This window comes from Aquarana catesbeiana, linkage group LG10 (genome assembly GCF_042186555.1).
Source record: "Aquarana catesbeiana isolate 2022-GZ linkage group LG10, ASM4218655v1, whole genome shotgun sequence".
Classification (NCBI taxonomy): Eukaryota; Metazoa; Chordata; class Amphibia; order Anura; family Ranidae; genus Aquarana; species Aquarana catesbeiana.
The window spans coordinates 173,527,995-173,540,011 of NC_133333.1; the positions used below are offsets into that span (position 1 = coordinate 173,527,995).

The 12,017-nt window shown below is 44.9% G+C and overlaps 1 protein-coding gene across 1 annotated transcript in view; it reads left to right on the forward strand.

The window, feature by feature from the left end:
- PRKCZ (protein kinase C zeta) overlaps positions 1 to 12,017 on the forward strand; it is a 608,643-nt gene that overhangs the window by 407 nt on the left and 596,219 nt on the right. The gene's annotated exons all lie outside the window — the stretch shown is intronic.

The window sequence follows — 12,017 nt, forward strand, 5'->3', positions numbered from 1 at the left end:
TATTCATGTGGCTCCAACATACTCCACAGCGCTGTACACTAAATGCTTGTTTCATTCTGGATAGAGAAGGGGCATTAAACTAAAGGCAATGTTTTCATTTTGGATGAAGTAAGAAAAGGTTATCACCCCCTGTCGTGTTTTCTGCCGTTTCTGTCTCATTGGGGAGATTTCCTTTCACTTCCTGTCTCATAGCCAACACAGGAAGTGAGAAGAAATCCTTCTAAAGTGTCACCAGAACTTGCCGGAAATTTCCTCCCTGTTCCTGTTCTGATGACAACCAAATATTTGGGATTTTCTTCCCTTTTCATGATAAATGTTAACATGACAATACAGATGATGACTCTCCCTAATGGGGACATAGACAGCAATAAAAACCTGCCGGGGGGTCTGATCCCTGTCCACTCCATCCACCACGAAACCAAAAGTTTTGCCTTTAGTTTCCTGCATCTTTATGCTTTCAGAAAATGCCCCACCTAATAGAAGTCAATGGGATGGGCAGTACTCTGCACTGCGCCCCATGCTACGGGGGAAAACTACACCAGAGCTGTGTGAAAGGGGCATTAACTGTGTCACTACCAGACTGTGTAGCTGCTCCCCCCCCCCCCCGTCATTAATAGCACATTCGTCTGCTCTGTGATAGTTTGACGATGAAGCCTAGTACACACAACGAAAAAGAGACTAGCATGCAAAAAAGCAGGTATTCATTCGATATTCTGATCGTGTGTATGAGGCTTTGGTGCTCATTCACATGGGCAGCCAGGAGGCAGTAAAAACAGATGGCTGAGCCGTGGCTTTATCACCCCCCCCCCCCAATATCTTCCCTTCCTGAGCACCCACCCCCGAATGCTGTCATTACAGCCTGACAGGACTGTACACATGCCATGGTTGTGGCATTTTTTTAACTTGGGTGTTAACATCAGAGGGTTCCCCTAAAGAAAGCCACCCCTGTGACTAGAGGTGCACCAAATGGAAATTTTGGTGCCGAAACCAAAAATGCAGGATGCACTTGGTCCGACAGGTTTATAATTTTTTTTTTTTTTTATATATAATTGTATTATATGTGACTTTTTAATTGTCATGAATTTATCGTTGGGCATTATTGGAACCTTTAGCGCAAGAAAAGCTCAAGAAAAATGTATCCCTTTAAATTCTATGTATGTCTGCACACTGGTCCCTTGTGCTTCTATTGTGGTGTTTAACCACTTGAGGTCCGGGCCATAGCCGAATGACGGCTACAGCGCGGACCTCAATCTCCGGGAGGACGTCATATGATGTCCTCCCCATGCACGCGCACCGCGCGCACCCTGTAGGGTGCGCAGGCAGGACGGTGAAAAAAGTCCTGCAAACCGCTTTTTTGGAGCGGTGTATTCACCGCTCCTTCACCGCTCCTGCCCATTGAAATCAATGGGACAGCGCGGCAATACCGCGGCTATAGGTTAAAACCGCACCGCTAGCGGCCGAATACCGCTGCAAGAACGACGGTACAGCAGCCCTAAAAATAGCCCTGTTGTACCGCCGACGCCCCCACTGCCCCAGTGTGAAAGGGGCCTTAGGCTGGTTTCCCAATGGGGCGGTGCGGGTGCCGGCAGTAAAGCATAGCGCCGCTTTACCGTCGTTTTAGCCGTGCTATTCGGCCGCTAGCGGGGCGGTTTTAACCCCCGCTAGCGGCAGAAAAAAGGATTAAAACCACCCGCAAAGCGCAGATGCAGTAGCGCTATGCCGGCGATTTAGCCGCCCTGCCCCATTGATCAGGCTTTCACATTGGAGAGACAGCAGCAGTTGTTTCAGGGCGCTTTGCAGGTGCTATGTTTAATGCTGTAGTGCCTGCACAGCACCCCAGCGTGAAAGGGGTCTTAAGGTGAGAGTTCAGTGAGCACATTGGTGACTAATAGCAGTGGAAGGACAATACACATTGTGACATCACTATGAACTGAACCGTATGAACTGTATATAATTATTTCATGTGACTGAATCCACAGTTACATCCAGACGTTATTTGATTCATATATGCACCTAATTTATTTATTTCTTTGCACTATGTTTTGTATTTTATGTGATGGATTATATTCACTTGCAATATTATTAAGGAATTATGAGTTATATATATATATATATATATATATATATATATATATATATATATATATATATATATATATATATATATTAGGGTTGTCCCGATACTGGTATCGGCACCGATACCGAGCATTTGCCCAAGTACTTGTACTCGGGCAAATGCTCCCGATGCTTCCCCCGATACCTGGAAGACAGCTGTGATCAGCGCATGGGGGAGTTACAAGCTTCTCCCCCAGCGGCTTTCAGCAGCTTTAGTGACCTACAGCGGTGATCGCTCACCGCTGACTGTCACTGCATCCTCCTCCATGCCCCCTCCGTTCCTCTGTCCCCCTCTGCTGTCCCCCTCCGTTCCTCTCTCCTTCCCTGTGTCTCTCCGCTGTCCCCTCCGTTCCCCTCTCCTTCCCTGTGCCTCTCCGCTGTCCCCCTCCGTTCCGCTGTCCCCTCTGTTCTGCTGTGCCTCTCCGCTGTCCCCTCCGTTCCCCTCTCCCTCTCTGTCCCCCTCCGTTCTCCCCCTCCGTTCCGCCGTCCTCCTCCTTCCTTTGTGAATGGATAGAGTCAGCTGACTCTGTCTATTCACATAACTGAAACATTGTAATCTCCTGTGATTACAATGTGTCAGTTTATGAATGGAGAGGAGCCGCTGTCTTCTCTCCATTCATTCTCAGTGCAGCTGAGGCTGCAGAGAAGGACTGGGGAATCTCTATCCTCTGTCTCTTTCTCTGTCTCAAGGGGGAGATATCAGAGTTCTGTTAAGACCCCTGATATCTCACCAAAGCCCCCCAACAGGGCTGATTAAAAAAAAAAAAAAAAAAAAAAATATAAAGAATAAAAAAAATATTATTGTAAAAACAAAACAACACACACACACACACACACACACACACACACACACACACACACACACACACACACACACATATATACACACCGTTCACCCCCCCCCCCCCCCAAAAAAAAAGAAAACACTGTTAAAAAAAAAAAAAACCCTGTCACGTGACATTAAAAAAAAAAGGATCGGTATCGGCGAGTATCGGTCCTAAAAAAGTGGTATCGGGACAACCCTAATATTTATGAAAGTTACAAGGATATCACCAGGATATATTATATACAATCTTCAGGCTGCACAACTCCCATCTTCACCCTGAGAGTTTGACAGGCGTCACTGTCTGTCAGAGTCGCCCTTTGAGATCAATGGGCCGCAGTGCAACTGCAAGCCAAACGTGTGGCTCACGTTTACGGTGCGGTCCCACAATGTAACATTGCTGTTTGCTAATTAATATTAAAGTGGTAGTAAACTCAACTCTTATACTTTTTTCAGCAATGAAAGGAGAGAAAAGGGCGCCAGGTCAGTGTAGGTAAAAACAACCACACTTTAGTCAATATCCGCTTAACATCTGAGAAGCTTGCAAACAACGCGTAGAGGTGCTGTGGTATCGTGTGCTATTTCCCAGGACGGTAGACAAGGTGGACTGGAGGGCAGCTGTATAACGTTTGGACCCGCTGGAGATGACAACCGGGACTGACGGTGTCAGCAAACTCCAAGAATCCCACCACTGAATAACTGCGTTGCGCCCCACCTCCTCCCCAGCTTGTGTGTCCTGTCTTGCTGTAGTAGAGGTGCGTGAGAGCCTGTGACGCCACTGTTCTCCTGCTCATCCATGTGGTGGGTCCTGGCTTGTGTGAGCGTCTGTCTCCACCTGGTGTGTTCATCTTTGGTTATTTAGTGGTGGGATTCTTGGAGTTTGCTGACACACAGTCCCTGTTGCCATCTCCAGCAGGTCCGGACGTTATACAGCTGCCCTTCAGTCTACCCTCCTAGGAAACGGCACACGATACCACAGCACCTTTACACGCTGTTTGCAAGTTTCTCAGATATAAGTGGATATTGTATTAAGTGGTGGTGTTTTTATCTACACTGACTGACCTGGTGCCCTTTTCTCTCCTTTTCATTTCTGTATCCGAGGAAATCCCAAACCTCTAGAAGAAGCTGGCGGCTTGTGTGTATCATGTCCAGTCACCACCTGGGGGGGTGGACTCAGTACTAGAGGTCGACCGATATGGGTTTTTCTCTGGCCGATGCCGATATTTAGAAATCTCGGTGGCCGATGGCCGATATGTGATGCCGATTTTTTTGGGCCGATATATTAGGCCGATTTTTTTTTTTTTTTTCCTTCATCTCATAAAATTTAACAGTTAGACCCCTTTCACACTGGGGCGTTTTTCAGGCACTTTTGGGCTAAAAATAGCGCCTGTAAAGTGCCTGTAAAACGGCTCCCCTGCAGTCTCAGTGTGAAAGCCCGATTGCTTTCACACTGAGGTGATGCACTGGCAGGATGTTAAAAAAAGTCCTGCAAGCAGCATCTTTGGAGCGGTGTATACCACCACTCCTGCCCATTGAAATGAATGCGCACCGCTGCCAAAGCGCCTGCAAAGCGTTTCGGCAGCGGCACTTCAGGGGCGCATTTAACCCCTTCCTCGGCTGCTAGCTGGGTTATAAGCTCCCCGCTAGCAGCCGAATAGCGCCGCTAAAATGACGGTAAAGCGCCGCTAAAACTAGCAGCGTTTTACCGTCAACGCATGCCCGCTGCAGTGTGAAAGCAACCTAAAGTGATACAGAAAATTTTTTACATTTAAACATTTATTAAACAAAACAAACCTCCAATCAGTTCACTTGTATGTAGAATTTAGATTAAAAAAATATAAAAAAAACTATATCTTAAAAATAAATGCATAAAAACAGGTAATCAAAACTTTTGGACGAAAAAAAATGGGCTAACTTTTACTGCTTAGTTTTTTTTTAAATTTATTAGTGTATTTTTTTTTTTTTTAAATTGCGTTTGAAAGACCGCTGCGCAAATACCGTGTGACATAAAATATTGCAACAACTGCTATTTTATTCCCTAGGGTCTCTGCTAAAAAAAAATATATAATGTTTGGGGGTTCTAAGTGATTTTCTAGCAGAAAATACAGGATTTTTACTTGTAAGCAACAAGTGTCAGAAAAGATTTAGTCTTTAAAATGGTTAAACTGAGAGCTTCTACACAAGGAGTTCAGCTCATTCAGAAGTGTAAACATTGTATCAATTCAGGTTCTTTTTATCAGATTTGGCAGGCTGCCCAGAGAGGGGGAGAAGTGCTTCACAGAAGAATACAGGCAACTTGTATTGACTTCAGAAGTCATTTACAAGTCGCGCTGAGTTATATCGGCCTTTGCCGTTGCCGATTAAGAAAAAAACTTCAAATATTGGCCGATATATCGGTCGACCTCTACTCAGTACTAAGCTCTAGGAAATTCTAGATTCCTTGCCTATGATGCACAAGGCAGCAGGTTATATGACAGATGCTTCTGCAGTAGGGCTGCAACTAACGATTATTTTCATAATCGATTAGTTGGCCGATTATTGTTTCGATTAATCGGTTAATAACCTTAAAAAAAAGTGTGGTGTATAATTTAGTTAATATGTAAAGTTTAAAAAAAAAGGCAATTTATTCTTAAATATATCTATGCAGTGGTAAATATAAATAACCAACTATATGGTTAGGGAGTGAAATCTTTAATCCTCTCTGAGAATAACAGACAGAAGAGATATACTCTATATACTATTAGAGGTTGAATCTGGTAAATATCATCAGACTCAGAACAAATTTTTTTATTTAAAGAAAAAAACAATTCTAGACTGTTTTGCAGATTTTCAAACAGAACTGTAATATCACATGCTTTTCTGCAGCTTCTCCATTGAAGTATATTGAACAAAAAAGCACCCTTTCCAAATACACAGCAGCTGAAAAAAGCATAAATATGAACGTTAAATGAACTGTAGTGCATTTCTGCAAAAAGCACCAAAAACACATGGGTGGGAACCAATCCTAAGACATTTAGTAACATAATGGAGTTAAAAAAAAAAATAAAAAAAAATTAGCCCTTCGTTTTTTTACTGTGCAACATTGAAAGTAATATTTACAGTAGAGATTTTTTGCTCTTTTTGTACTATATAGGGCTGATTTTAGCTTTTTTAACCCCATTATGTTACTGGCCGATTAATCGATTATGAAAATAGTAATCGATTCATTTCATAATCGATTAGTTGGCGATTAATCGATTAGTTGTTTCGGCCCTATTCTGCAGAGTCGGTCTAGTTATCGGCAAAGGGAGCAGCACTAGTAAATTCCTCTCGCAGGGCTCTATGGTTAAAATCCTGTTTGGGGGACCTGGCCTCAAAAGTAAGGCTTTGTGGCATCCCATTTGAAGGAGACCTCTTGTTCAGGCAAGATCTGGAGAAAGTTCTAGATCGTAATGCCGAAAAGAAGATTTTTCCTAATAAATATAAGAAGGCCTCAGGAAAACTTATTTTCTCAAGTCATCTTCCAGGACGGCACACCTGAGAGATGAGAGGCTCCTCCCCACAGGAAACACAATCAATCAACAGCTGTTTTAAGTCCACACCCTTCCCCCTGATCCTCAGTTTTTGATTGTGTTTCTCCCTACACGGCGAAACTGTTTGTTTTTTTCCAAATGACCGAAGCCTGGGGCTGGTGGTCTCCCCCTGGGAGCCGGACCAAATGCCTGGGAAGCCTCTGGGTCTGGCGGGATATATTTATCCTTCCCGGGGGGTTCCCCTATCCTTTCCTCAGGGGGGGCAGCAGAAACTGGAAGAGCCCCCCTGAGAGCTGAAGGCCCCTGGGTACAGTGGTGTCCCCAGAACTTCAGGGGCCTTTTATCCTGTCTTTCCCCCCCCCCCTTACCTGTCCGGAAGTCCTTTCAGACGGGGGTGCTGGCCGTCGGTTCTTTCCAGGGGGATCGTATCCCCTGACTCCTGGGTCCCTGGTAGCTCGCGTGGGCTGCTGGAGAGGGCACCGCCTGAGCGACCCGCGTTCTTACCCAGAAGGGAAGGCTGAGAGTCAGCAGGAGCAGGCGCCCACATCCTCCTTTCGAGGAGGCACCAGTTTACTATGGTGAATGTCTGCCTAAACCACCTCATGGGAATGAGGAACGTACGGCATTGCCCCCCCCCCCCCCATGTGTATATACTGACTGGACAGTGCAGGACACAGCCTAACCTTGCAGCTCCCTAAAGGGACAGCAGTTGGAGGGGGGGGGCACTTTGGCGGCTATCCTCCTTGCGTGTGGACCATAAGGATGGAAAAGCAAGCCCGGTGGCTGTGGAAAAAGGGGAAGACGACAACGGTGAGTCAAAAATCCCCAATCCCAGCCAGATGGTTTCTGGGCACTTGAGATAATCTCCCCTGGGGTCTGGATTCAAATAGCCCAGAAGCTTTTGCTAAATACACCAGCCACAGCTCCCTCCTACATCAGAGATGCTGTATGGTGGACAAGTGGTGCAGAGGAGCGAGTGTGCCTAAACCACCTCAGATGGGAAAGAGGTAGGTAAGGCATTTTTTCCCCTTCCACCTGTATTTACTGAGTGGTGCAGTGCAGGACCTGGGGTCTGCATAACAAAATAGCCCAGAAGCTACTGCTAAAAACCGCCAGCCACAGCTTCCTCTTATAGCAGAGACACTGTGGTTATCACAACAGTAGGTTGCCAGCCTCTCCCTACATACCCAGTTGTGGTACATTAGTAGGGGTGAATACAGCAAAGAGGGTGACCTGGTAGAACAAAGAGTTCCTTACTGGCCAGGTATACCACTGAACAAGTTATTAATGGTGCAATGGTTGAAGGATTCGGGAGTAAGCTCCCTTGCTCAGCAGGTGCACTAGGTTATCTGGCCCTATTAGCCCAGCTGCTAGGAATCTGCTTAAAGTTGCTCCAAGATGCTTAAAAGCTGACCTAACTTTCAACAATGTGGCAGGGACCAAGCTTCTGTGTGGCACAGTAGGGGTTCCCTTGTGACAGATCCTCCTTTTGGGGGTTGCTTGCTATGGGTAACTTTTCATAAGCTCCAACCTCCCACTCCACTCTTACATTGTGGTTATATTTTAATGCAGGGGGTAAGAAAAACCTTTTTGTTGGTTTGGGCTACAGTCCACTCAGTGACAGATCTAAAAGCGATTTACCATAAATCGTTTTTCCTATATCCTTTGATTAAGGATTTTCTGTGCAAACATATGCAAGAGCTAGATGGCTATAGGATTGCTTCTTTAAGGGCTGCAGGTGGCTATTTACCTCCAGGCTAAATTGGTAACCACCCTTTTTAGAGGTCTTATATTGGTCTCTAGGGCTGGGCTCATTGAGACTTACTGATCAGCCCCACCCGTGTATGAGCTGGCTAGCGTTTGCTCAATCTACGGAGGTAAGGTAGGACAACAGCTACTATAGTAAGGTGTCCAACCATTTTAGGATTGGTTCCTTCACTGGTGGTGAAGGATTAGTATCTACAGCCCAGGCTATGCCTATGAAATAATTTGCTCCTGTTTGGTTATTTCATAAAGGGATACACCATGACTCCTTCTTGGCTGCTCACCAGTAGACCTCAGTAGTGAAGGTTTGTGTTTGGTGGCACAACTAAAGTACACATTGAGATTTGTGACCTCTCTGCTGAAGCTTGTTGGGTGTCCTTTATATCCTAAAGGTACTGCTTTGTTTGGCTACAGATCAGAAAATACAACAGGGAAGGTGGTCTGTACTTTCTGGTTTTGTGCCGCACGCCAGAAACGCACATCATTGAGTCTGGTGATGACATTTCTGCTCATAATTGTTATATTGCTGCACATTGGACCTACACAAGATTGGGGTCTGTTTTGTGGGGTTTTTGTGTCCTGTATTACTGCCTTATTGGTTGCTTATCAGAAAGGCAGCAGGAAAGATTGATGGCAGGGGTAGTACATATACTGCCTTTGGTAATCGGTACAGCACCACAAGGTGGCGTCGTGCTGATTCAGACAGTGCTATTAACGGCAATAGCTGCCGATTTTAGGCATGCGATTTGACATGTGAGTCGCATGCCAAATCGCTTCAATATGGATGTGCTATCTCTATTCAGAATTGTTAGATTGTTGCACATTAGAGATATACACGATAGAAGTTTGTCTGTGGGTCCTGTATTACTGCCTTATTGGTTGCTTATCAGAAAGGTAGCAGTGAAGATGGATGGTCCTGATTTTGTTGGAAAATACAAATTGAACCTGTGCCATGGGTAGTACACATACTGCCATTGGTAATCGGTGCAGCACCACAAAGTGACGTGCTGATTCAGACAGCGCTATTAACAGCAATGGCTACCGATTTTAGGCATGCGACTTTGACATGTTGAGTTGCATGCCAAATCACTTCAATATGGATGTGCTATCTCTATTCAGAACTGTTATATTATTGCACATCAGACATATACAAGATTGAGGTTTGTCTGTGGGTCCTGTATCACTGCCTTATTGGTTGCTTATCAGAAAGGCAGCAGTGATGACGGATGGTCCTGATTTTGTTGGAAAATACAAAATTGAACCTGTGCCAGGGGTAGTACACATACTGCCATTGGTAATCAGTGCAGCACCACAAAGTGGCCCGGGCTGATTCAGACAGTGCTATTAACGGCAATGGCTGCCAATTTTAGGCATGCGATTTGACATGTTGAGTCACATGCCAAATCACTTGAATATGGATGTGCTATCTCTATTCAAGATTGTTGTTGCACATCAGACACATACAAAATTGAAGGTTTACTGCCTTATTGGCTGCATATCAGAAAGGACACAACAGTGAAGGTTGTTTGTCTTTTTCTGATTTGTTTTTGCTGCTCAGCAGGGAGACACATTGAGGGTAATGACATCTCTGCTCAGTATTGGTATATGCTACACATCAGACATACACAAAGATTGAACATTGTTTGTGTCCTGTATGTCCTATATTTACTGACTTATCGTCCGTATATCAGAAAGGCACAGCAGTAAGTGGTGTTTCTCATTGATCTTCCTTGCTGTTTCTTAGGTATACACAGTAGGGGGTTGTTGGCTGCACTCCTCCAGGGAGCCACAGCATGGGGACCCCTTGTTTGTTCGACCCGAAAACTGCTTTTCCTGCGACCTGTGTAATCTTGAGGTCTGTGGTTCCATAAGCAGGGACTGCTGGATACGCTGCGACCTGGAGTCGCACAGTCACGAATGATACCCTTTGGAAGCCATAGTATGACTTCTCATGCGTCTTGCAGTCCCAAGTGGCAGGTTGGGTCGCACGGGTGTGGGAACCCTAAGCTTATCTGTCCCTTCTGGTTCAGGTTTTGCAATGCTGCAGGAATACTCATTTTGGAGTTATTGCCTTATTTTGCAGTAGACCAGAAAGATCGCAGCTGTAAAGGCTGTCTGTTGTTTGTTTTTATGTGGCTGCACAGCAGAAGTACTCAACATTGAAGCTTGTTGGTGCTTTCTGTTTCATATTGCCTTACCTTATGGCACTTCAGAAAAACACAATGCTGTAGGTTGCTTGTGTTCTTTCTCTGTTGGTTCTATGTAACTGCACTACAGAACTGCATAACAGGAAGGATTGTCTTATAACTGTACTTGGTGGTTCGTCATAAATACGCAACATAGAAGTTTGGGTCTTTCTGTCTTCTCTTTATAGCCTTGTTTTGCTGTACATCAGTAAAATGCCACTGTAAAAGGGGGTTCCCGTCCTTTCTGTATTTACCAGTTATGACCTAGCTAGCTGCACTTCAGAAGTGTGCTGCATTTAAGGTGTGTTTGTGTCTTAATGCTTACATATTGGCCGCACATCAGAAAACCAGACTGTGAGGTTCAGATTTGGGTCTCTTCCCATATTTGATATTTTGGTTTAGCTAGTCACACTCAGATACACAACATTGATGTCTATGCTTGTGTCCTTTCTGTCTAAATCTATTGTGCTATGTCCACAATCTATGATTTTTTTATTTGTGATATTAATAATACATGTATCACCTTTTTGTATTTCAGCCTTCTCTTCCGTGAAAGGGCCAGGAGTTCTGGTGCAGATGTCACATGTCAGAAAGCCTCGACCCCTTACATTCAGGGATGCCAGAGCCATTTCCTAGGGTTGAAGCCCAATAGAGTTATGGGTCACTGGAGGAAGGCGATAATGAATCGCCCCGTTTATTAAGAACTTAGGAAGTTCGGTTCAGAGGAGTTTTATGGCCTGAAGATGAAGTATAAACATGTATACCCGACTAAATAGGTTACAGCTCGGTGCATGGCCTTCATTTTGCCCTTCTAGCAAGACTAGATGTAGCAATATGAGTGTTCTTCTCCTGCTATAGATGTTAATCTCCTGAGTAGGCTCTCAGGCGTAAGTAAAACTATAGATTGGGCATGCCTTAAACCCAGGGATTAAGTTTTTGTTAATCTATTTCCCTTAAGTAGGTTTCCCTTCAGTCTTTGACGTAAAGCTAAAAATGAACAAAAAGGGGTTGTCTGTCAGGGGCCCCCCTTTTTTGGCAGTTTTATTTCCCTGGACAGGGTTGTGTTAAGACAGGCCCCCTTATGGATCAATGTAGTGTCCTTGTCTTACAACACAGGTCTCCGATTAATCTTTTTAGTGGTTCTAAACAGCACCTATAGGCAGAATAGGCCATTGTTGGTAGATGTGTGACAGACAACATTGATAACCTACAAGTTTAACATGTTTTCTGATTCCATCTTTAAGAGCCCACTCCACCTAGATCCTGCATCCGAAACAGAGAAGGCAGGGACACCGGTGGAGTAGACCGGCAGATCAGCCGCATGATCCAGCTATGATACCTTCATCAAGCATATGGAGTAAAGGTAAAGCTTACTGCAGAACCGAGGTTCGCCAAGAGTCTTGCAGTGGTCCCACCCTAAGGTAGGCCTGAGGTACTTGATTATTCTCTCAGGTGTGCCGTCCTGGAAGATGACTTGAGAAAAGTACTAGTTACTTACCGGTAACTGTCTTTCTGGGAAATCTTCCAGGACGGCAGGCCTACTTCCCACCCGTTGGAGGAGGGAAAATTTTAGAACACTAGAAGGTGAGTGCCTATGAGGAATGATTTCCCTTGTGA